General features: G+C 31.7%; 1 protein-coding gene across 1 annotated transcript in view; it reads left to right on the top strand.

The window, feature by feature from the left end:
• Nucleotides 1-437: 437 nt before the first annotated feature.
• ort (glycine receptor ora transientless) overlaps nt 438-27,243 on the top strand; it is a 118,660-nt gene continuing 91,854 nt past the window's right edge. Inside the window, exon 1 of the mRNA XM_035364986.2 lies at nt 438-514. The gene's annotated coding sequence lies outside the window, so the exon portion shown is untranslated. The remainder of the gene's footprint in view (nt 515-27,243) is intronic.

Raw genomic sequence — 27,243 nt, 5'->3', positions numbered from 1 at the left:
AAAATAATTAATTTTATTCTTGAGAAACTCCTCTTCATGCCAACGCTTTTCATTTATATCTAAAAATATAGGGAACAAAATTGAATGCAAGGTTGAAGTTTTACGATAATTTATGACGGTTTTAAATTTGTTATAAAGCTTTAACGTTGACCTGAGTTTTCACTAAGAATGACGAACATTTTGATTAAACTTAAAACGAATTAAAAAAGAATAATATTCGTATCTTTTTCATTTAGTTAAGATAAATCAATTTGAAATAAACAGGTAAATCACATCGCTTTTTAAATTTAGGAACTACACTTAAGCACTTTTTCCCTCGAACAGGCGGAGTTATTCTTGATAACATGCGCGTTTCTATGGTAACATTCTTTGCACGCATTTGTTGGGGAGGGACAGAGATTTGCTGACTTTTGAATTATTTCTTTCTGTCAGAAAACGAGCGCATCTACTTAGTGAAAGGATAGAAAAACGATTCTCTTTTATGCCAAACTAAGAAAAGAGTTATTATTTTCAGGTAAGCATCTTTTTCAAAAATTTTTCCTAGTAATACTTCCTAGTAATATTATCAATAAGTTTACTTTCCTCATTTGCAAATTCAAAATGATCCCTTAAAAAGTATTTTTACAAAGAAAAAGTATTTTTACTTCAAAAAATTGCAAATTCAAAATGATCCCTTAAAAAGTATTTTTACAAAGAATTTTTTTCTTATTTTCGGTAGCCTCAGAAAAGCGCTAAAAATTCCGCTATAGCGTAAAAAATACTATAAAATTGCGTAGCTCCTCTATAAAAGAAGTACACTAAAGGAAATTATTTCGTAATCATTTCTTAAATCAGTTAGCATATATTATAGAGTGAGCTAATAATCTTCTTATCATATAACGACGTTTCCTTACTTATACAATACGTGTATCATAGCTACCTGTAGATGATAATGACGTGGAAATAAATACATAAAACAAATTACGAAAGTCATGCGTTTTCTGCCTTCAAAAATGATGATTTGATAATTATATCATATTTAGCAATGTAATTAATTAATCGAGATTCCAGTGTAATCTCATGCACATAAAAATGATTAATCCTCCCCCGGAAGAAAAGGAAAGGGAGTGAAAAAAGAAAAGTTATTCCGTAGTTTTAAAAAGAAAATTTATTCTGTAGTCTTTAACAGCATGTTCATCTTCTGTTTTGCAGTGAACATGTAATCTGTCCCCCCAGAACAATATCTTATTTAATTAAGATTTATGACGCTATAGCTTTAGCGAAGCAAACATAAGGAAATTACAGAGGAGAATATTATTTTTATGATGACTTACATACATAATTACAGTTACGATATGTTTTAATGCCTGCCTGATAGCAATATAATTAACTACAATGTAATTAAATGCATGTGTATAATATAAGATTTATCTCAGTGCCTTTAATTGTATGTAATGATGCAATTAAATGCATTATTTTAAACTATTTGAACAGGAGTCAGAAAATCCATTGCTTAGGTCCATCCATTTGCCATCTTTTTTCACAGATTTCCTTGTTCCCCAAAGCACATGATATTCATTTACTGATTAATATGCTTTTTTTTGATATGACTGTTTACACTAAAAACTCCAAATCTTGAAAACCTGGACTGATTTATTAAAGTTTCTGAAAGTCATATTAAAATTGAAAGCGGGAGTGTTTATCATCATCATCATCATCATCATTTGATGTCCTTGAGCAAGATGGAGATGGAAGAAAGATTAATTATGTTTCTATTCTAGTGCTTTGCCCAATCACTTTGCTTGAATTCATATTAAAAGTTAATTCCTTCAACTTTAATTGTGTTTCATAACCGTTTTCATAAAAAATACGTATGCCATCAGGTTAAAATCAATTTGGTGAAATCCTTTGAAACAGGAAGAATTGTATTGCGTATATTATTTGATTAATTATTATTTTAGACTTTAACTACACAAGAAATTTTTGTTTTATAGAATGGTATGGTAACACAACCTTAACGACCAAGTTATCACACATAAGCGTGCATCTTTCTCCGCTAAACAGAGTTACTTTATAACATGTTAAGCGATAAACATCTAGTGTGGAAATTTCCATATTGTGGAAAAATTCCATAAAATGTTCACAATCTCTCTTGCATCCCATTTTGTATAAGGACTGGTAAAAAAAGAAGTAGCAACCATTCAGCAGTTTTCAAAATACTTTATTAGTGTAGATACAAAATATCTACCACCTTTAACAAATTATAGGAAGGTGTTATACATCATTAGCTGATGCCCGCAGCGAATGTCCTATTGTAGAGATAACAGGCTTTCTACTACTGTTAAGGCCCCCCTTCTTGTAGTGACATTTTCCTTCTGGAGAAGAAATCATAGCTACATTGATTGGTATTCGGTTAGTATGATTGTTTCTTCAAATGAAAGAATCGCTAAGAAGGAGCCATTTCAGTAGCAGAAAAGAGGTAATCCTTGCTATAGGGACGGACATCAGACTTGTTGACCGTGTATAACACCTCCCCCTAAGTTGGGAAAATGTGGCAGACATTGCAAGTGATTACAGTGAAAGAGGATAAGTGTTTGTATCTATGGTAATAAATTGTTTTCAGAACTATCAAAGTGTTGCCATTTTTTAAATCTACCATTTGTGATTCAATTTTTGATCAGTTTTCAGTAATGGCAGATTTTTTAAACAATCAAAAATTACTAATGCATTTAAACTTCGTCAGCATTCTTGCTCAAACTTCATTAGCAAACTTCATCCGAAAAAAAAAAAAAAAAAAAATCGACCAAACGCAAATTGAATTTAACGAGACTTTTGGAAATTTACGCTTGAAAATCACTTATGATTACATGTAGATATGCACTTCAATAGTTAACGAGACTACATACTATAGTTAACTAAACATTATGTTCTATGTATTACAGCATACGAGCTAACGTATTAGTATATTTTGTAAGCTATATTTTGTAGTTAATGAGACTAAGTAGATAACGTTTTATCCTTAAAAAAGATGCTACATGTTATAGTAGTTAACAATTTCCTTTTTAAGAGACTGGATATTCACGAGAGTTAATAGAATCTTGCTAAACGTAGATCCTTGGTTATAGCATTAACAATTTACATTTAACCAGAGATCATTGTTAAAGTCAACTGTAAACTATACATTGTAGTTGATGAGTTTTTTATGAAAATTGCGTTTGAAAAACATCCAGAGTTCTGCATGTATGCGCATGAATGCTGTAATTAGAAAAGCAAGATGGAATTAATTGGTAGTTATGATTATTTTGGTACATAAAAATGCTGAATCATAACTGAAATAAAAAATATCCGAATTTTTAATCGTATAATTATACAAAACATGATTTGCTTAATAGCATAAACTAGTATCAAACTCCTAACAAACGTTGAGGAAATCATAGCTAAGTTTGGACAGAACTACAAAGTCTTACGAAAGTTTTAAAACCAACCTTTTTATTAAATCAGAACTTTGAACATAAATAAATACACGACTCGTGCTTACAAATTCCTCCAGCCACTTGTGGCGAGAAAACTTAAAAAGAAATATTAAATTCAAACTTAAATTAACTAAGCAAGTAGTCGAAGACTACACAATTCAAATTAATGCCAAGTTGGTTAAAAATTTCTTTCCGGAATAAAAATTTAAATATGGGCAACTATAAGGAAAATGCAAATCCGAATGCTACAATCTTATCTGAGCTAGCTAACCTAATAACGTAGTCTTGAGAGGCATAACTCGCTCTGAGTTAAACTCCCGAAACTTTCCTTTAAATACTATCTCCTTCTACCTCATTTACATTCCGGTAGGGAAACGGAAACGAAATGTTATAGTAAGATCAAAAACATAAAATAACTGGTTAGTGAAAAAAATAGTAATAACCCTACAGTTATGTTGCAAAAATGCTCGTTAAGTGGCCTGAAATCTTTTTCTCTGACGGTCATTTCCTCTTGATGAGGAAACTCATAAAACTTTCCGCTCTGAGATGGTTTCTTCTTATGATGCAGAGGATGACTTTCCCTTTTACACAGCTGAAGTTGATGATGTTATTAAGGGTTTAAAATTAGGTAAAACTTCTGGACCGTACAGAATCACAAATGAAATTATTCGGAATCTTCACGAATGTCCATCTACCTTATAAAAATTATTTAATGCCTGTCTAGATCAAAAATACTTTCCAGTGGTGTGGGAAGAAAGCTAGAATTGTAACCATCCCTAAAAATACTAAGTTAAGTGGTCGAGTATTGAAAATATCAGTTGTATATCAGCCTTCTGCCATGTTCAAGTAAATGTCTCGAAAAACTTTATCTAAGTAGACTGAATTGGCACTTAAGCAGAAATATTTTGGATGAGGATCAATATGACTTTACGCTTCAGCATTCAGTTGAAGATGCGCTTCTGCGCTTAAATGACATAGTAAAGGAAGGTAAAAGAAGAAACCGCGGCACGATTTTGATATTTCTGGACTTAAAAGGAAGCATTTTACAATGCCTGGTGGCCAGGAATCATAAATTAACTGAAACATGCTGATGTACCGAGGAACATCTTCTACTTGATCAAGGACTTTTTGCATACTCGCACTGTAGAACTTTTTCTAGGTGATATTACGAAAGAATATAATTTGGAAAAGGGCTTCCGCAAGGATCAATCTCTGGATCTTGTTCATGACTCTTATAATAAAGGATCTTTCGTGTGAACTATCTTCTGCTTTTCAAAACTGTTTCAAAATTGCTTTTGCGGAGGATCTGCTTTTAATTGTTCAATGCAGAATTCCGTTGATTCTTTTTCTTTGTCTCAAGATTTACTTGATACTGCTTTTCTGCTTTTCAGTGATCTAAGCTTTATAAATTGAAATTTAGTCCTCTTAAAAGGAAAGTTATGATGAAAATAAAAAAATGATTACTGACTGCAGAAAAAGTTTATTACTTGGGAACGTTCCTATAGAAAAAGTTACTCAAATAGAGTCTTTAGGAGTTATCTTGGATAACAAATTTTAATGGAAGTATCATATTCCCCATCTCTCAGGAAAATGCGGAAAGGTATTCTTAGAATTATTTAAAATTTCTAGAAACACATATGGAGTCAAAACAGATGTTCTTAAATTGAACTATAACCAAGGAATAATGCCGGTTATTTTCTACCCTTTAAAGGTTTGGGGCAGTTCTTTACTGATAAAAGAAAACTGCTAGCTTCTAAGGAAAATTCAAAGATTTCTCTTAAGAATTATTCATGCCTACAGGATTATTAGTTATGAGGCACTTTTTATTGTTAGCTGGTACCCATCCATAGATGTTGAGGTTTTGACAAATATTGCGATAGAGGAAAGCATTTTCAGATAATTATCAAAATTTCTTGATGGGAACCTTCCAGTTTCTTCTTTGCAACATTATTTTAACAAGAATCATATACCAGTTGTTGACTATTCTGATGCTGTTCTTCAAAAGTACAAGTTAATTTGTTTTACAGACGGAAGTAAGATAAATGATAAAGTTGGCCTTGCTTTTGTTATTTATGAATATAAACAAGAACGAGATTTCAAGCAGTACAGAGTTACTGATAACTGCTCTGATTTTCAGGCTAAGTTGCTATGTTTAAACCTTGCTTTAAATGAATTCAAAATTCTTGTAGTGGTTTGCGTTCAATGGGTATTTTAATATGTAGTGATTCTCACAATTATTACAGAACATTAGCGTTTCAGAGAAACTTGCTGTAGAAATTCAGGTTATTATTAAGACCTTGCTAGACCCTGATATTGACATTCATTTTGCTTACGTTCTTGGACACTGTGAAAATTTGGGAAATGAGAAAGCTGATACTCTAGCAGAGCTAGTCTCAAAATATCCCATTGATTTAAATCTCGGTGCTCTTCTTTCTCATTGAAAGAACCTTATAGAAATGAAGCTATCTGTATCTAAAACAGAGAATATCTGGCCAAAAGCACAGTGGATCAAAGAGTTTTTTTTTTACAATTTTTCACAAGATAAAAGTTGATCAATTTTCAACAAATTTTAAATTAACTCAATTTTTGACTGGACGTGGGAATTTTAAAAGCTAGTTAAAGCAATGTGGACTTGTCTCAATGCTTTATGCAGCTGCGGTATCAGCGATGAGGATGTTAAGCATATTCTTCCTGAGTGTGTTCATCATGTCCAGCAGAGGAAGATACTTCAGACAACTTTGAAACACCTATCTATATCTTGGTCACCAATTTTTCTGAACTTTAACTTTTTCGGACTAAAGAGACAATTTCTGCTTTTCAAAATTTTATTCTCAATTTATATTATTGAATTATCATTATTCTACTGCTTTTTATTTTATTTTTCTTTTACTCATTTTCTTTCTTAATTTTTTATTGTAATTTGTTTATAGTTTTTATATTTTTTCCCATTTGCAGTGGTTTTGTACATTTCCTTATTTTGTTAGTGGTACTTGTGTAAGCCTCGTGGTATATTACTTTATGTAACACGAGGAGTTAAAATTAAAAGTTCACACACACACACACACACACACACACAAAAAAAAAAAAAAAAAAAAAAAAAAAAAAAAAAAAAAGGTGGCTTGAAATCGTATGGTTGTCAAGGAGAATGAAAGTAATAATGAAAATTAATAAAATGCTTTCTTTATCTATGGTAATACCACTTTTTTATTAATAAAAACATTCCGTAAAAACGTCAATATAAATAATATAACAAAAAAAAAAAACACTTTTTAAAGACCTTCTGTCTTAGTTTCTTATGGTTTAACATGTCGTATCAAAGTATAGAATGCTAAGTTTTACCTTATTTTAAATAAAATTAAATACTGCTTTTGTAAATTAAATTACAGTTTTTTATATCATATAATTTTAAATATTCGCTGTTGTAAGAGTGCATGTTGCTCATAGGGTAACTAGAATCCACAGAAGTTTAACTTATTTCTCATTTAACTTTTCTGATAAAGAGATTTGAGGAGGGACCCTCACCGTTTAGGTCATATATAGAATTCGGCTTATCGAGAAAAAATTACAAACAATTTCAATGAAAAATACTCCAATAAATCAAGCGAAAGTATTGAGCTACCGAATAAAACTAATTAATATTTTTAATGTATTTCATATGATCGAAAGCAGTTTAGATTTATAGTTTTTGAAGTTCGACAGTAATCAAAGTTTTATTGTATATTTCTTTTTTAACGTTAATATAAATGTTTCCTTTCGTTTAAAATAAATTTTTTATAGCTATTGTCATCCTAGGCGCTCAGAATACAGAACAAGAAAACAAAGCTTGAAATGAAATTAACACTTGTCATTATAAAGAAGTCATTTCATTTACAGTGAGTAGCATATCATTCATATATTTAATTAAAGATAAATTGAGACAATTATTTGATGACTATTAAGTAGAGACTCTCGTTAATTCAAAGCCATATGGATGCTCATTATATTTGCAGCCTGTCTGCAGCTATGTGACAGCCCATATTTTATTTTAAATCACTAGCTCCATTGTATTTCTTACGATTTTGTTTGAATTCAAAATGACTTATTAATTAAAAAATGCGCCTAAAATTTATTGCGGAGCTAAAATTACTAAAATGTAAGTGAAAAAAAACAGTTGGCCCATTAAAATAGTGACTCTCACTAATTTAAAACCAAGCGAACTGTCATATGTTTGGAACTAGTCTGCAGCTATGTCACTGCACATACTTTATTTTAAACCGCTGGCTCCATTGTATTTCTTATCATTCTCTTTAGCTTAATCAAAATCACTTATTAACTACAAACTGCACTTAAAGTTTTATTGCGGAGCTGAAATTACTAATAAGTGCAAATGTAAGTAGAAAAAACAGATGGCGCTAATAGCTTCAGATGTTAAAGAAATGGAAATCAAGAATGAACCAGAGTTATAATATTAAACAATTTTTATCTTTTAAACTGCTAATGGTTAATCGAATATCTTACACCTCTCAATGCGCAGAACTTTCATGAATTCTTTCTGCGAGTCTGATAATTCTAATTAAATCTTATAATTACTTAATATAATAAGAAAGTTTTTTTAACTATGAAAAGAAGGATTTTAAATCTATTCTTTTTCCTACTATATTCAGAAAATAAGTGAAATTTTCTAATGAACGGCGATTTTTAAAGACTTGTTGATATTGAATGACAGACTGATTCTTCAACATCAGAAGCTTGGGTAATTATTTCATGAATATCATTAGGTTAATTAGAACAGTGTAGTACTGAAAAAGTAAGTGTTCAAAAATAAAATAACATTTAGCAAAAAACTCTGTGATCTTTTTTCATTAAAAGTTTTAAAGAATAATATTTGTTCTAAAAGAATTGCTTGATTTTTTAAAGATAATAGAAACTGTAATTCTGTTGAAAGTTAAGTTTTGATACGCATATATCAAGCAGGCACTTTATTAACCACTGTGACTAACTTCTCTGTTACGATTCTTAACAACATTTTTATCATAGTATATTTGTTCAGTTTATGCATTAAATGTTAAATGGCATGAGCTGTTATTAAGTGCCCTAAGTAACTAAATCCATGCTTTTTAGTATCAAACCAACATTTTAAATTAAATTCTGCAAAGATAATGTACATAATTTTATTATGGCAAAGTCTTGTGTTTGTTCATATTATATTTCATTTCAATTGTGCTTGTGTGGGCCTTGTGAAAGGTGCTCTTGGAAAAGACATTTTGAAGTGTATAACACTCATATTTACACCTATATATGAGGAAAATCACGAGAAAATCAAAAGTCCAACCTGAATGGGAAAGAATTTATTTTTATTGAATTTAAAGAAGGTAAAATATTGAACTCTTATAGTTGATCTCACGAAATTAAATCGCAAGGAATTAGTATTTGAAACATTTTTCGAAATCAAGTTTTTAATTTTTAATTAGCTTAACATCTACCCTGCATAGATCAAAAACAGAAATTAGTTTGCAACAAAAGTAAGAGCAAATTCCTATTTTCTTTCATGTCCATTTTTCAGTAGAACTAGTGTCAAAGGCACTAATCTGTTTTTCATACGTTAAATATATTTGATATACTCATCATTCGAGCGTTAAATTTCTGTGATAAGGACATCATTCATGCGTTAAATTTATTTAATAAATTCATCCCTATGCTGCAACAGGCAGATTGATAACTAAGCATATTTACTTATTTTTCCAAAAATGAAATGCTTTATAATAAAAACAGTTGTTGATGTTGCTGCAGACAGCGCAAAAATTAATAGTACTGATTAGGGAGAAGCTTCTATGGTTAATAGATCGTGGTAATTACTTTCTGCAATTAGTATAGGTAGAATATATCAAAAATTGCTAGGCAGCAGAATTTAATACATTAATATTTACATGTTTGTGTTGCAGTTCATTTACACAGGATCGGCATCAGATCCGGTGTAACTGGTGTAGCCGAACTTGTCGGCAAACTTTAGAACCTTAGAGGGAGTTTAGGAGGCGGCATTGGATGGTAAAACGCCTAGCTCCGATTGTACGTTTACATGTCTGTTTTATTTAAAGCAATGAGCAATATTTGTTTTGACCTTTTTTGTTTGTTTGTTTGTTTGTTTTGCTCTGTGCTAGACCGCAGCGAGGCATCCGTTATAGCACCGCCGATCTGTTACGAAGTTTTGAGAGTAAATTTTTAAGTAAAAAATCTTTAAGTTTCCAATTTTAGAAATCTTACTCTGGAATGTTGTTAGTAGCGCAGCAATTTGTGAAGAATTTCTATTTTTGGCAGTTTAGAACCTCTTTTAACATAATGCGATTTTTAACTAATATAACCCAACTGCAGTACACCGCCAAGATGACATCCGTCCCAGGTCGAACCATGCAGAAATGGAGATTTTCCGTTTCTTCCTTTGTGTTTTCATCGTGTGGTTCATAATCCTCACTCGCCCTTTAAAAGAGAGAGTATATGAGGTATTTTCTCCCTCCTTCTAGTATGCCTTCGTGGTGTAACCGTAGTACACTTAGAACGTGTTCCAGAGTTCGAGTTCCGGCGAGGGAACTGCTCATTTTTCACATCTCCTGTTTGAAAGTTTAATTTCCCTTGTTTTAACAAATTATTTTTTGTATTTAAGTCAGTATTATTTCAGCAATATCAAATCGATGTTTACTTCAACGTAGCAGTTAACCGAAATGTCAGTCTAGAGCGCTTTATTAATGAATAATGATAGCTGTTTTTTTATAGAACGCAGAGAGGGATCATTTACTACAAACTGAGTAAATTTGACTGTCTAAATAAAAGGTTTATTGATTTCTCTAATTCTAGCAGAAGTCCACCAACTGCAGTCTAGGTAGGACCACAGAATACTGGTAGTTTGACCCAGGTTCGAATATCGGTTTACGGGCTAGCTGCATGAGCCTTTTCATAGATTTCCTCAAGTGTAACGGGAATGCGAGACCTTATAAAATCTTCTATCGAAACATCGCTCTCCTATGGCAGATAGATCTCGCTTGCTTTCTTGTACATGATGAACAAGCAACATAAATTCGGTGAAGTGCTCAAGAGCTATTCATCTAGTAAAAGATCTCTCGGTGGAGGACTTGTAAAGGAAACTGGCTGTTTATTACGTTACAGTGGAGGGTACCGAATCAAGATAAAGCCTATATAGCAAGTACATTCTGATAACATGAACAGAAAGCGGAGCCGCTGATCCATTGATGGGCAAACACCAGATAGACTTACTTTTATGTTTTTGATTTGTTGCTGACAAAGGAGCATCAGTGAAAGAGGGATCTATACGAAATATCAGTCGCTCTTTTAAAATTGTTTTCTTAAGCATCATCCCTGCTCAGTGTTCGCAACTAATTAGGTCTTATTTGAATTCATTATGGTAGGAGAAGGCAATGTTGTGTTCAGTGACATCTTAGTGCCATCAAAATGTTTTTAAAGCGTCCTCCGCAAACTATTCAGGCTTCAAGTGGTGTTACGATTTGAAAGTTTTTAGATTTCGCATACTTCAGCTTCATGCTGTTTTACTAATAATCAGTTTTCCCTAATCTTTTTCACTGGTGTTCTTAGTGAAATATCTTTGCAACTAATTTGTAATGTATATTGTAGATTTCATTTAGATTCAGCATTTATTTAATATCTGCCACTTTGTTTTAATTGAATGATATAAAGCTTTTTTTGATATTTTGTGTTCTACTGTTTTATTTTAAATAATTTTTTATTTAAACTGCCATTCCTGATTTTGCGTTGCGAAAAACTGCGGAAAAAGGAAAATGCCTCTCAGCGTCTAAACCTTAAAGCGTAGATATATAATCTATAGGGTATTTTCTCCTTCCTTCCAGTATGCTTTCGTGGTATAAGGGCGCGTATTTGAGAGGTCCAGGTTTAGGCCCGGCGAGGTCATTTTGCACATTTTTCACCTATCCAACTAAAAAAAAAAAAAAAAAAGACCTAATGACTCTACAAATAGGGTTCGAACTAAGAAGTGGTGTACAATAATTCGTCATCATCAAGATTTCGCGACTGGGTCCCCTAATCCCCATTCGCCCTTTAAAAGGGAGAGTTATATAAGGTATTTTCTCCTTCCTTCCAGCATGCCTTCGTGGTGTAACGATAGCACACTCGGCGCATATTCAATAGGTCCAGGTTCGAGTCCCGGCGACGGCACTACACAGTTTTCACATATCTAGCATCAAAAAACCTAATAATTTTCACAAATCTATAATGACTCTTTAACTTTTGTCCTCTTCGTTTTGAAGCCCTCTAAATGCAGAAATCAGTTATGACTTATGAAAGCCAAAGATGCAATTTGAATTTTATCCGTAAATAAACAATTCATTTATACAAGACTGCGATCCTTATTTGTACAGCTAAAGCTACTTACTACAAATGAAAAATTTAAATTGCAAATTAAGCAAAATTTGAATTAATCCAGTCGGTTCTAATAGCGAATGTGTATAAATCGGATTTGTACCTGTCAATATCAACCAGAAAATTTGGTTTTCATACAAACACTGGTAACATTGCTACGCGTTTTGCTGATTTTCTAGATTATTTATAACCTTTATCAGCGGCCATATTCAGAACTCAACTCTTCAGAAATAGATCTCAAAATTATTAAAAATCCGACACTGTTGAGATTCACTCTCCACCTCCAAAAGGTTTCAAGGATTTGGCTTTAATGAAAGGAGTACTTTAAGTATCTTTTTCAGTAAGTACTTGCAAAATTAAGGTAAAAGGACTTAAAATTGCAAGAAGCACATGACTGCTAATGCGATAAATTAAGGCAGTTATGTGAATGAAGGAAGGTCAAGTGAGATTCCACGCGCAATGTCAATTGCCATCTCGCAATGTCCATGTCAAATTTTTTTTTTCAATACCTGAACCAGGATAAATTTAACATATTCCATTTAAATTTGATATAAGGTAATCTTTGTAAAATAGAAATAAATAATATTGTTTTTGCTCTCTGAAACGGTCCGTAAAGTCCCTAATGATATGCTTGTCCTTCTCTATGATAACACTTACCGTTCGAAAAGAATCATTCTAAAGAAATCAGAAAATACACCCCTTTCGGAAAGGGGAAAAAGGCTTGATCGACGCTTTAAGCTGGTCATTTTCTTTTTCTTTTCGTTTTTCCCTTCTTCTTTCAGTAGGTAGATTCAACTCTTTAAGTAGTTATCACCTTACAGTCCTGAACAAGTACGTGTATTTTCGTCATGTATTCTGTTAAACTTCGATTCAAATTGTTCTCAGGAAGATTAGGAAAGGATTGTCTCGAAGTCATAAAGAAATGTTAAGGGGATATTTCAGGTACTTCCTACTTTCTTTCCTTATTCAATGAAGAGGTATTGTCGGAATCGTCTTGGAAAATTATATTTGTGGTCTCCTAGATCAGCAAGATATTGGTCTTCTCTTTCTTTCCTTTGGAGAAGGGAAGGGAATGCAGAAGCTCAAGTACAGGTATCGATTGCTGAGAATAGAAAGAAAAGTTGCATGAATTTCTAGAAATGTCACAGTTCAAATTCAGGAAAAGGTATTTTAGGAAGCCTTTTTTTAGAAATTTAATTTCGCTTTTCTCTTTATAGCAACACACTGATATATATCGCTGATTAAAACCAAATGCGAACTTTGATTCTGGAAGAAATAGCATCCCATTCTCATTCCTTTGAGTTTTGCTTCTTATTAAATGGAAATAACTTTCACTTGAGGGTAACTTCATAGCATTTCCTCTTTTATTTATTTTAATCATTATTGCTTGCCAGAAAAAAAATGCATGAAGCAGAAACCTAGAAAATTAAAAATTGTTTCAATTTTATTATATTATTAAACTAAGTAAAGTTATTTCAAGCTATTTTCAAGGCTTAACAGTATGTGAACAGGGTACAAATTCTGTACCAACTCAAGAAGAGTAATAAACTTAAGGCTCAATTCGATTACTTTTGACTGAAAGTTTCTTCCTTCTCTTTTTGTAACTACAAAATGTTTTCAGTGAAACTCGAACGTGAAAGTCAGAACCAGATACTCCTTAATTCCTCCTTCCAACAAAGCGCTCTTAAGACTCAGAACTATGGCCAGTGTTTGAAAAATTAATCTGCTTGGCAATACTTACATGTTAAAAATTTGGAAATCTGACCATAAGTAAAAGAAACCTACTCGGTTTGTTTTCCAGAGTGTTCGATTCTGATCTTTTCGAGCCTTAGCACAATTCCGATTTTAGTTAGAGAAATCACTGGAGCTGTATGAAGGAAGCATTCAGAAGATGCACCGAACAAATGTTCTACAAAATTAAAGAAATCTGTCATGCAGTTTTATAGAAAAAATGACATGTGCTGGAAATAAGAATCTCGGCCATTTCTTTTACAATAGGGATTTTTAGTAGAGATGTTTAAGATAAATTTCTTTACTGAAGTTTTCATTGATGCTTTTTTTTAGTGCCCTCTGTTCACTGACTACTACTTTTTCGTTATTCGACAGTCACTCATGGACATTTTGAGGGACCACATGATTTGGAACAGTATTGACATTTCAAGCATTTATTTTCTAAATAATTTGTCATTCTGACTGATTCCAAGCTCTGGTTGATGTTGTTGCAAGGGGAAAAAACCCTGGCCTCCTGGGCCGAAACAAATTCAGCCATCAGGCCATAACTAGGGCCAACCCATCTAAGAATAATGAAGAAAAGCGAGCCAGCCAGCTCTGGTGTTACTTCTAGACAGGTCATATATTGCACTGTTTCAATCTCAAATTGCATGTGGGCTAAATGCAAGATATGAAAATAGATGACGGGCCAAAAAAATTTTTTTAAACGAAGTGAAATTTTATTGGCTAAATAAAAAAATATTTTAATTAAATTAAAAATTTATCTTACTAAAATTAGCTTTTTGTGATAAACAAGAAAAGAAAATTAAAAATTTTTTGTGTGAGAAAAGTGCTAAGTTTTACTTTGCCTAACAAAATATTCTGTAAATTACTGTAAAATTCAAAATGTTTCAAAAGCTCAGATCAGTATAATCAGTTAGGTATACTTTAATTACGCAAACAATTTCAAGAGTGTATTCAGCAGATTTTGAGAAAAGGTACATCGAAAATGGCCAATTTAACTTTGTCGGTATATGGGTTTCTGATACCCCTTAATTAATTATTAAATGACTTACTTTAATTTTAATTCAAAATAAGCAAATTATGAAAACTTTCTAAGCTTTTCCAGAAAATTTATTAATGAGACTTGAGAATAAATAATGACAACTTAGCCTCTTTCTGCTATTTATTAACATTTTGTTCGATGCATAAAAAATATAAATGTTGTATGTAAATAATTAAAAACTTCTTCATTTCTTACTGTGGCTTAACACTTAATGGCGTTTCGATTCTGATGACGTTTGCAGCCTTGGAAAAAAATTGCTAGAAATTATCTTCATCACAGATAATAGCACATGCTCATCGGTCAGTCGGGTCCTTTTCTTATTACTTTTCAACTGCGTAAAAGTGCTGTTCACATATAACTGTATTCCCAAACAAAGCACTTATTCTTAGTGCAAAAATTCGCTACCGAGCTAATTTATTTTTTGACAAGTACAAATAAAAATTAATACAATCTCTATCCTAAAATCTTTGAATGAGATTTATATCACATCGTAAATTACTTATCTCCATATATACATTTTCTGGAACTTTACTAATTTTCGATTTTAATGAAAATGAAAATAATATAAACTCCGACTTCAAATAACTAAAATCTTGAAATTTTTGCAACGCCGTATTTGCAGTTAAGTACCTAATAGAAATGTCCGCATAAAATTGCTTTGGGAGCCGCATGCGGCACGCAGCAATTTGAAATCACTGACATATTATATTCTCCTCTCTTCTTCTTGATAAAAAGTGCATTGTAAAATCTACATTTCTCTTCAGCCCCTTATATAATAAATTCTATTATAATTATGATAATAACATTTAGTTTAATAATAAAATAACTATTATAATTATGATAATAATAATTTAGTTTAATAATATAATAATTATTATAACAATATTTTATTAATTACGAGTAATATAGTACCATTGTAATAGTTATTGTATAATAATAAGTATTACGTATATAATATACTATTACAATACTAAATTAACATGTCCACTTATGTACTCTATAAGCTGTTATTTAAAATACATCAGGTGAAAAAAATGGGGGAATAATCTTATGTATAAACATGGATTAAAGTAATTCAGACATCTATTATAGTTATACGCATGTACACGGGTTTCTAAGATTTCAGTTCTGTTCCTTGCTGGTAAATATACCCTGCTAAAATTGCTCACTAGAAACCAGTAAAAATTTTTACTGATATCAGTAAAAGCTTACCAGTTTAAACTTACAAGGCTTTATGTTAATTAATCCATTTACCTTGTTATTTTGTCTTTAGTACCATTTCTATTTCGTCAACTCCAACCAAGATGCAAATTCGATAATGTATATACAGGACTGTAGCCAAAGGCGGTGCAATTGTAATTGCACCAGGCAGCAAAATTTTTAGAATTTAGACAAACATCAAACATCTAAATTTAGAGATGGCAAAATTTTTAGAATTTAGTTAAGGCACTGCTCAGCAGAACTTAAGGGCGACAAAACTGATAGAATTTAAAGAAGTACTTGGCAGCAGAATTTTGCATCTGCAAAAATTGCCGGAATGCAAAATGCCTAGCGGCGGCCCTGAGTATAATAGAGAAGAGTTTTTTGAGTTTGAGAAAAGAGCATCTGGCAGCTATCGCTGACCAATTACTCTGTTACGCTTCTTTGGTACTGGACTGAATTACCACCATTACTTTCGTAACCGAGTTTATTTTAAAAATACACAGAGCCCGAACCAAAGCTTATTTTAGGCGCATGTTACTCTGTAGTTCATATTTTGATTTGACTATGAACGTCTGCTTTATTTTTCCCGTAAGTAGATGAGATTAATTTATGTCATTTCATTAGTTTGTGTAAGCGTCAGGCTGACACGTTAATAAACGGGTTTATTTTAAAATTTTATTGGAGATGTGAGTTAGTATACTTAGAAGGCAAGTCGAAGCGATAAGCCGTCTGCTATCTGTACGTTTCCAAGAGTTGGCATTTAGAGTAACAATGAATCGCACATATTAACCTTATTGATTTGTGCAAATAATACTAACTTCTCTTACTGATATCAATAGATTAATACAAGACCTGCGAGACCAATACATCTAAAATCTATGTTAATTGATCTTTCTGTTGGCTTGGTATTGATTTATATTGATCTTTACTGGTTTCTTACTGTTCCAGTGAAATCCTTCTGATTCCAGTACAGTCAAAACTCATGTAGGTAGACCTTTTATTGGCATATATGGTTTATGCATTTTTTTTTTTTTTTTTTTTTTTTTTTTTGGTATTAACATCAAGAGTTAACTGTTGTAAATAATAAAAACAAAGTCATTGTTGTTCAATGTTGCGTACTGATTTTCATTTATTTACTTATTTATGCATAGGCATCTATATGTTATTTAATAATTTTTTACTTATTTTTATGCATTTTTTATTCTATTTATTTTCTATTTTATTTTATTTATTTATTTTTTACTGTTGGATTTAAGTTATTCAATTTCAGTGTAATCAATAGAAACCAACATAGTAAAACATATATATGTTATCTTTCTTCTGCTTATATTTCTTAATTTTTGGTCACAAAACAATAATCAACTCTTGCACATAATAAATAATAATAAATGCCTTGATTTTTTATTTTTAGTTTTTTATTAAATAAAATAAAAGCGATTGTTAAATAATTTTTTTACTCATTTTATGCATTTCAATATTTTATCATTTAGAAGGGGAAAAACTGGCACTGAAAGCATATCATAATATCAGGCAGCTTATATAATTCTTTTGCGAGCTATAAATATTTTAAATTAAAATACTTCATAAATTATAAAGTTTATTATCCTCGAAATAATGGAGTCTTTTTAGGAAATTTTAAAATACTTTAGATAAACCTTCATTGTTATGAACAGAAGTCTCAAATCATGCATTAATTACTTAAATTTTTCGCAACGTCCTCGTAAGGTTCTACGTGTAATTTCAGCAAATTTATTTTGAGATTCTGTCTTTCAGTACTCAAAATGAGTGAATATTTACTCTTCAGTGACAAATCTACTTTATGCCTATCTGAATATTCGAGATATTTCGTAACTTTTGTTTCACTCAAATAATGCGTTCTCCGTATTTCTGATTACTTTCGACTTCAGCTTCGAGGCCCTTTAATTCAAGAATTAAATCCCCAATTTTCAGATTTAATTAAATATTTGTTGTACCTTCTCGTTATAGATCCATCTAACATTCATCTATTGCTTTTATATCTATGACTTCTTGTTCTAAATATTCAGATATTCTATTCATTTCTAGTGATTATAATCTTCTTAACATTTTGCGTTTCACTTTGGCTTTATCTAACGCTTTATTAGTATTTCCATCCATGATAAAAACTAACAATATAAATTTTATACTTCAACATCCTAAACACTATTATTGTCATTATAAATAATTCAGCACAAATATTCTAACAATTCAATAATACACTTCATATATATTCAAATTTCAAATTGAAACCTATCTTCATAACGTCTGCCGTTCAAAGAGATCGGAGCAGGTTCCAGTTTTTTTTCCACTTATTCTTAAATAATTACCAGTTATTCAGATTCAGATAAAATGATTCGAAATTGCATAATCTCTCTTTTGCTGACCTGATCAATGGATCACCTCTTCTTGGTTGTACTGTCGTTATTTATGAAAGCTTTATTCAGTTCCTTTCACAATAAAGTCCATTCTGCATCTGAATCGAAATTCACAAATTAGTGTCAAGGCATCTCTTTGTCTGGTAAAAGTTTCAGTTCCCATTCGCCACATAACTGGTATTCATGTTATGCATAAGAAAAACCATGAAACAACCATGTACCCATCTTGTTCGTCTGAGTTCGAAGCCGCGTCGAACAATCTGTATGCAATGGTTTTAGCCAGTCTGCCACTGGCGGGGGTGTAACTCTTTCGGGGATCAAGATTTATATTTCCATGCTTTTAAGACAGAAAATTTCGGTTATTTTACCGAATTAGAAAACTTTCTAAGAGAAAGCATTTTACTTCGTAAAAGTATGAAATCTCTGCATCAATTTTTAGGAATGGAAATTGTCGAAATTCAACATAGCTGTGTCTTGTTAAGCAGAACATTGTGTTGGTCTTAATTCATTCAATTATACTGATGCACTTCTGAAAAGATGAGATAACTATAGGCAGAAGTAAGACAACTGGCATTTCGGGATGCATGTGACTTAAAAACTTAGAGCGAATTGGAGTTTAGAATTTCAAGCCCATGTAAAGAGCTCAATTTTAATGCATTGAGACTCTGAAGTGATAGTGTATATTAATGCTTCATTTTTTTCGGAGGTTAAAGAGAATAACACTTTTGTTTTTTATTTTATTTAATATGTGTTTATGAATGCTTGATTTCTGATTAGAATTCTTAGACTAGTTTCTTAATTTTTCTGCAGATCACATAAATGCTTTACCACTTGCTTGTTACGTGCTAATAAATCTTATCATACATGAAAAATGTGAATTTTACTTGAAATTGCAAAAGTTCTTCACAGAATTCAGTTTTGAATTTTACGATTGAAACTAAAATAATGCGATTACATATTTAAAAAAAATACTGAGCAGGAGTTTGAATGAAAATTCTATGTCTTGGTTAAAAAAAAGTGTTAATTTTATTTACAAGGAAAAAAATAAGTTTTACTTTTTAATGAGATAAGCATGTTTAATACGTGCTTTAGTTACTGAATGAGTTAGGCATGATGTTAATGGTGAAAGCACGCATTTTTTCTTGTACACATTTCGATTATAATATGATATAAAAATTTATATCAGCATAATTGCATTTAAATACAGCAGCAGTTATAATTATACTGCTAATTAAGAAAATTGCTTTTTCTTCTTGACCTATTTTTCACTTTTACAGCTTCCTTTTCTTTGCTTAAGCCATATTATATTAAATATTTTCTTTACATTTATTAAGACATTTATAATAAAGCATTATTATGCCCATTTTAATCGTTATTAAATTTTAATGAAAACATTTTCCTTCAAAAATGGTATTTCTGAAGCGAGACTACATAACAGTACCAATTATCCGTAATAACATATTTTCTAAGGTGACGACCTTCACAAGTGATTGCCATTGTCTGGAATTGAAATTAGTCTTCTTGGGAAAGTTTCACTATGTAATCAGTTGAACTAAATGTAGTAATTTCCATTGATTAAGACATTAATTTTGTAAAAGTGATCAGCAGTTTTTAAAAGCAAATTAAAGACTAAGCTTTTTTTAAATCGTAAGTTTTTTAGAAGGACTGGTAATCGTTTAGCATTACTTTCTAATATATTTCAATTAATATTTAAACATTACTGTTATATGTTAAACGTAAATTTATTATGCTACAGGAATACCAGTTATAGTTTTCTATGTGAAATTTATCTACTTGTATCGGTATTGAGAATTACATAGTAGTTCTGATTGCGCTTACAGGAATGGAACTATATTCGCATATTTTCACTTAATTGTATTTTTATGCAAAATTAAACACCAGACTTTCAAAAATTAAACATTTTCTATATTAGAAACGAGTATAACGTTAGGCAAATACACGTACATTCGAGATATTTAATATTAATCCCCTTGGAAGATTTATTTATAGAGATAAGAGCTGCATTATATAAATTTCATTTGATGCTACAAATACCACACAAAGTTCAGTGCGTTTTGAACGGTATTATACTTTCGTTTTTTTTTTTTTTTTTCGAAGAATTTAGTGCTGGTGAGTCAGTTATCTGATATTTATTTATAATTACTTGTATATGAGTGCAACTATCAATATATTATTCACCGAGATGGAATTTTTTACAATACTAATTTACAAGAGTTAAAAATACTTTTTTTCGTGTTATAAAAGCTTATATGATATTATACAGGTGCCAGTATGTAATATGTTTTATTTACATAAAACTATTACAGAAACTGTATGGAAGATTTTACGGGACAAATGAATGTGAAATACAGCATCGTGTTCAGATAAATGCAATGAGATACATTAATTATTTCCAAGCTATGGCTCGAGAGATAATTTTTGGCGAGTAGCAGAATGTTTCGGAAGTTTTCATTATAATATTATATCTGTTTTATTACTTATTCTCAAATAATTTGTAATTATTTGTTGCACTTTAAAAAAATTATGTATAGTAAAAGTAGTTACGTTAAAACGGCCATGCTCGATATCAGTGTTTACGTTCTAAGAAATACGTTCTGGTCACTTTCAAATTATTAATTCTACTTCCATTAATTATGGATGTAGAAAACATGGACCTGAGACGAAAATGCATACTCTTTCTTTACGATTTATACTCGGTCACAGTGCGATGGAAGCAGCCAGAAACATGAACAGAGCATTTGAATCTGACGCAGTAACCCACAAAAACTATACAGCAGAAGGTTAGAAAAATTCTGATTCGGCAATACGATTTTTAAAAGTAAGCATCATGGACGTTCAGCAAGTCATCCAGAACAACGAATTATGAGTTCCGGTGAAGACTTATCCTTACCATACTGTGACAGATAGGCAAACAGACTAAGACTGGAATGCATAAACTGGAATGCGTTATTCGACAGTTTCTTATCTCTTGCAAGCTTCCCGGGATGTGTAGTCCTTGGGAAGGGGCAGTGTTACGATTTTTGTATTGATTTATTTAGTTTGCTATTTTTAATAGAATTGTTATTAAATTGTTTCATTTCCCCGTGCAATGCTGCACTCGACTTATTTGAAGAGAAAGCTATGCCAGAAAAATTAAAAATAGAATAGTACGAGCATTTAATTAAGTAGATATCTCGCAATTGCAATTTTGGGAAATTTGAGAAAATACTAGAATATGCTTGTGCGTGATTTGAAAAGCTTAAAAGCGGGATCAAAACCTCTCAATTCGGAGTTTGTTAAGAAATTGTTGTTGTTTACTGCAGAGAATTCGCGGTGAAATCGAATTAGTATTCTCTTTTTTGAATTAGTTCTGAACGTTTTGGTATTTTAAAAGATCTATGGTCATATATTGCAATATTGTACGAATATCTGAGGAAATTTAAGTATTTTGTTTTATTTGTTGTGATAATAATAAATTTTATTCATCGGACTTGTGCATTCAATTTAATGCAAACCCGTACGCAGGCAACAATTTACTGTGAGTATTAATACATGTACTACACGCTCTGTATAACCCAGTATTTTATATATGTATTGCACACAGACAGAAAGAAGCTTCTACAAAACATGATGCTTAATTTTTTTAATCAACTGCCCTTAAGCTACAAATCGAAAATTAGCGGAATGTTTACTAATACATCTCCTCTTGCTTTCATTAAAATTGTATTCACTTAAGGAGAGTAACTTCAATGCAGTTATTGGTTTGATTTTATGCAGCCATTACCTGCCGTTACAAATGTAGTAACTGATGAGAAAGAAGGAAAAAAAGTTTTCTTTACATAAAGCAAATGTTCGCAAGCAACATACTAGGGAAAAAAGTAAAAAAAAAAGAAAAAAAAAAAAAAAAAAAAAAGGTCTCAGTATGCATGTGAAGGCTATGTTCCGTTCCCTGAAGTGAAATGACCAAAGGTACCATTTTAAGAAATTCAGAGAATTTTAAAGTCAAGTCTGGAGGAAAGGATGTACTAGGAGTTAACTTCTGCGAAGCCATCCAGAAGTTCAGTGAAAGTTCATGAGATATTTAACATCATTAAAGTGGATTATCCGGTCCGCACCTCGAGGCAGGGGTATTACCGGAAGATATTTAACATCCGAAGGAATGCATGTAGAAAGCTAAATAGTTAATAAATTATTCTTTTTCATATTTAAACTTTTTATGAATTCGTTCTTGAAACTTTGCAACGCATTGTGCGCAAAAGTCGGAAACATACTAATGTTTTTATCCCATTTGCCTGGCCCTTCGTCATTCCACCAATTCCTCTTTCAGTATAGTGCATGTAAAGATGTTTAATAGAATAGTTGTTCCCACCAAAGGTGAGATTTTCTCGGTGATTGAATTGTTTCAAGCTGAAGACCAAATGCGACTGAAGTCCATCTCAATTTATGAAATATCAGTTGCATTATGTAATTACATGACTATTAGGGCTGTGAGTAAATTGTAATAGAAATTTAAAGAAGGACACTCACATGTCCATAACGAGAAGGACCGGTAAAGGAGACCTTTAAGTCGCTGATCTACTTCAAATTATGCGATGGTTAGTCTAAGACTACTAGTCTGACACTAGGTTAGGCGACAAGATTCTATGAAAAACACATAGAAAGTGATACACGGAGATTACATTCAGACTTCAAAATCAAAATTAGCAATGCATGATGCATAAAAATATTTAAATTAAAAAAAAAAAAAAAAAACATTGTTGATGGCTTGCCAGTGTGCCCTAAAGGGGTTGGAGTGTTATGCTTTGATCTAAATTCATTTTGGTTTCACTGCAACAATTCGCTTCGTTTATGTTAAATTCCAATTTAATTCTAAACATATAGACGGAAAGATTTCGACATAAATAGAATAATGTCTTGTTGATTTATCGTTTTAGGTCTCTCTTGTTTGTTCTTCTTGATATTTTATTTCAGCTTTCACTACTGTTTCCCGTGCCTCTCTTCGAAAAAGTTGTAATTTAGAAATTCTGTCGTCTTTATAATGTCTAAGATTTATTATATATGTGCACATATTTAAATGGATAGATTTAGATAATTTTAAAACTAAGCAGAAATTCCGCTACGTAATATCAAAAGAAATGCAGTGCAAATTTATATATAAAGAATAGAATCTTTTTTTTTTTTTTTTTTTTTTTTGCTAGAGAAAAACATAGCAATGAGCAGAATATACAATCTAAAGAGAGTTATGCCTCATATGTTTTTCAGAGACCGCGAGATTAGAGATATTGAATCATGCAACTTTCTAAACTTTTTTCTTTAAGGTTCGAAGACCTTAACGAACCAGACGATTATACATCCCAGCGTAGAATTTCGAAATACACGGAGCAGATTTTTCTTTCATCTGTAGAATAAAAAACATTTAAATATTTAAAGGAGTAACTAAATTTTCCCCCAATTATAACGAGTTAAAGTTTTGAAATTAAAGAAAATATGTAGTTAGATATCCATATTTTTATCAACAGATTTCTTTGAAAAAACTTTTATATATCTCAATCTCATATTATGAGCTTAAGAGAGGGGAAAAAATGGATGACTATTCCTATTGCACTCGTTAAGTTTGCGTTCAATAAAATTTTAAATACATTATATGCATCGAGAAGAAAGCGACAAAATGTAACATCAAAATGAACAGCAGATCACTTCAAACACTACGTAGGTGTCCTATACTAAATGAGTATTGTTGGGGGAGATCGTGCATTATCTCGATTAAGCGCTGCTAACGAGCCACTAACCTTCTTACCCTACTCAGCATTTTCGATCTCTTTAGTTCCTTCTGAGTGTGAATGAAGTACGGATAGAGATAACACTCGCATGGACTAATTTTGAATACCAGAAAGGTACTAAAATGCAGGCTACAGATTTAAAATAAAACTAATTATAATTTCTTTCCCAAGACGAGAGAGGCAACGGTCTATTTAGATTAAAACAAATCGCAAGGGCTAATGGTCTTTGAAAATATGCCTTTCATGGAAGCTTTTGTAAGGGATACTGACGTTGTGCTTAAATTACACATAAGAAAAGTCTAGCTAGAGCTCATTTTGAGATTTATATTAGAGTTTGTAACAGGTCGGGTTAGAAAAGAAAGTGTACTCATTTTCATCGATTTTAATAAAGTGGCCTTATTTGTGTTTGAAGCCGAAAAGGATACTTTAGTTATTGTGACCGATCTAAAAATGTAATGTTTGTAACCCTAATAAGTAACAAGAAACCTTAATCGTCTCTTTTGGGTGCAAGAATAATAGAGGAATTGTAAGATACACAAATGACGTACTGAGACTGCAGGTGTAGTTGCTTTTATTTCAGAACAATTTCAACAGTTGCAGAACAACAGTATCAAGAACAGTAATCCTATGGTATCAACCGATAACAGCACCTTATGATGATCCCTTTCTTGTGAAAATGGACAGTATATTGCTAATTATTGGATACCGGCAGGGAGGCATCAGCAAGATAATATCTGCTCAGCTGCGAGAAGAAGGCTTCACGTAGAAGAAATGTTTCCAAGAATTCTTTTACATGAGATACTCGATTACATTGAGAAAGAAGCAGAATATAATGTAGCTAAGAGATGTTCGCAAATGGATCCAGTTATTTTGACTTCCATCTATTTACCAATGGATTACCAAACTCTTTGAGCTATCGGGATGATGTCCTTGATCAACACATGAGGCCATTTGCTACCGCCAGTGGATAAATAATTTATTTTGAGAAATAATATATCCAGTCGCATGGAACAGCTATTGTTAACCGTCAATATGAAGATTACAAATTGAGCAAATGAACTAGCCAGTTCGCTAACCAAATTTTAATCGAACTGAACTTTTGTGAAACAATATAAGAAACTTGGTAGGCCCAATTTCCTCAATTGGTGTGAAATTTAAGGCATATATGGGCTTCCCGCTGAAATTTTGATATTTTGATGGACAGCTTGGAGAGGATAGGGTAAACCTGTATTCATAGCAGTGGTTTAAAATTATTTTGTTATAGTTTAGTTTTTCCGTTGTATTTAAAAAAAATTATCGTCTATTCATTACTCGTGTGACTTTCACAAAATAACATTTTATATTTATTTCAGAGGTTGAAATGGATTGGACTAGATTTGTTAAATTGCGGAAGATTACATTAGGGCTATGCGTCTACGAAAGAGATGCCTTCAGGGAAGATATTCTAAAGAAAACTGGTTAATATTCACGTTATACATGGGGAAAACCACGCAAATTCTGATACAAATAAACTGATCTCCAGTATTTGAACCCGGGTCGAACTAACAGAGTTTAGCAGTCTAGTCCATCCTGTTTCTCAACTAGCGAGGTTTTTGTTACACTAATGCAAATTATATAAGCACTATAATATGAAAAATTGTACTATTTATATTTCTGCTAAAGTTTTTTATTTGTATTTTGTTTACTTTAATAGCTTAAAATATGTTTCTGTTCATCGCTATACATATGCGCATAGTATTTCTTTAGAAATTGTAACTAGAGAGTGTAATTGTTGCTGCTTTCCAAAATATAATTTGATGAGCGTTTTGATGATTGTTGCTGCTCTGTTACTGAAGGGGATAAAACTTAGGCTTCGCTCTGTTCTGTATTGCCTGAAAACAATTTAGCACAAACACTGCAGTTATACTATGTGTGTAGTACTATATAAGTATATATATATATATGTTAAACTTAAGGCATCTAAAGTTAAAATTAAATTAGAATCAAAGCAAAGCAATTCCTCAACAATGTTAATAATTGCAACCCTGGATAAGAAGTTTAACACTGTATCTAAACATCAAAATTAAAATAAGAATTCATTAGTAGTACAAAGTAGGAAAATAAAAATGCGAAAAGGAAAAAATTTACAAAATTATAAAAATATATACGAGTAAATTAATCTTCATTTACTGATACTCTAATTCAGAACTCATCAGGGAAAAATGAATTAATGTTTCATAAAAGTCGATTAATATGTTTCGAATTCATGTGGCGTTCTTCTCGTTCATCTGAGATCAAAAACCGAAAAAAGATTCAAATAAATTTTCATTTAAGACATTAAAATTCATTTAAACCAAAAAATCGAATCTCAGGCGTATCCAGAATTTTCCCTACACGAATTCGAAACACTCGGGAAAAAAATAAATAAATAAAACATTAAATAGTGCCAAACTGACAACTCAAAAAAAAAAAAAAAAAAAAAAAAAAAATGCAAATTTACCACAAAAAAACAATACATATTAGCTAAATAACATTATATGCAAATCCGACATTCAAAAGCAATTACAAATTAAAGAACAAAACAAATATACGATATATGCTGCTGGCCATTAAATTTGCAATACCAGGAAAGAATGGTCTGCCGAACGTCAAAATTATATCAAATGAAGAAGTTGGGATAAGCAAATGATAGGTATTTCCGTGTATTTAGACGACGCAGGAGGGAGAAACATCTGAAGCACTGCATAAAAGAAGTTGTGTAGTGGATTTCGCATTCGGAAAGCGCTTTGTAAGATTGGAATTTGCTCAGAATATCGTGTTATGTCTCGAATAAGAAGAGAAAATATTTACCAGCAAGTTTCGAAATTCGATAGAGGCAGAATGGTTGCCTCTTGAAAGTGTATAATATCGATCCGTGATATCGCCGGTCACACTGGTCGACATCCAACCACTGTCATGCGAATATGGAATCAATGGATTGCTGAGGGTCATACTGAACGGCATGTAGGATTTCAACGTCCTCCCATGACTAATGTTTGAGAGGATAGACATATTGTGAGGTCGGCCCTGCAAAACCGTACGACCACATCACGGACCAGTAGTCAGGAAATGGGAATGTTTGCAGCACGCCCAGTATCAGTTCGTAATGTGCGTCGACGTTTGCAGCAGCGTGGACTATCAGCAGGGTGACTTCAGCTTCCCTTTACAATGCAGCATAGAAAGAAACGGCGACTCTGGTGCGCCGAATGACAATGCTAAGTACAGGAGTGGCGCAATGT

The sequence above is a fragment of the Stegodyphus dumicola genome, chromosome X1 (assembly GCF_044657685.1).
Source record: "Stegodyphus dumicola isolate Sdum_Otavi_A_Nest chromosome X1, ASM4465768v1".
Lineage (NCBI taxonomy): Eukaryota > Metazoa > Arthropoda > Arachnida > Araneae > Eresidae > Stegodyphus > Stegodyphus dumicola.
This window is presented reverse-complemented; position numbering and strand designations above follow the sequence as displayed.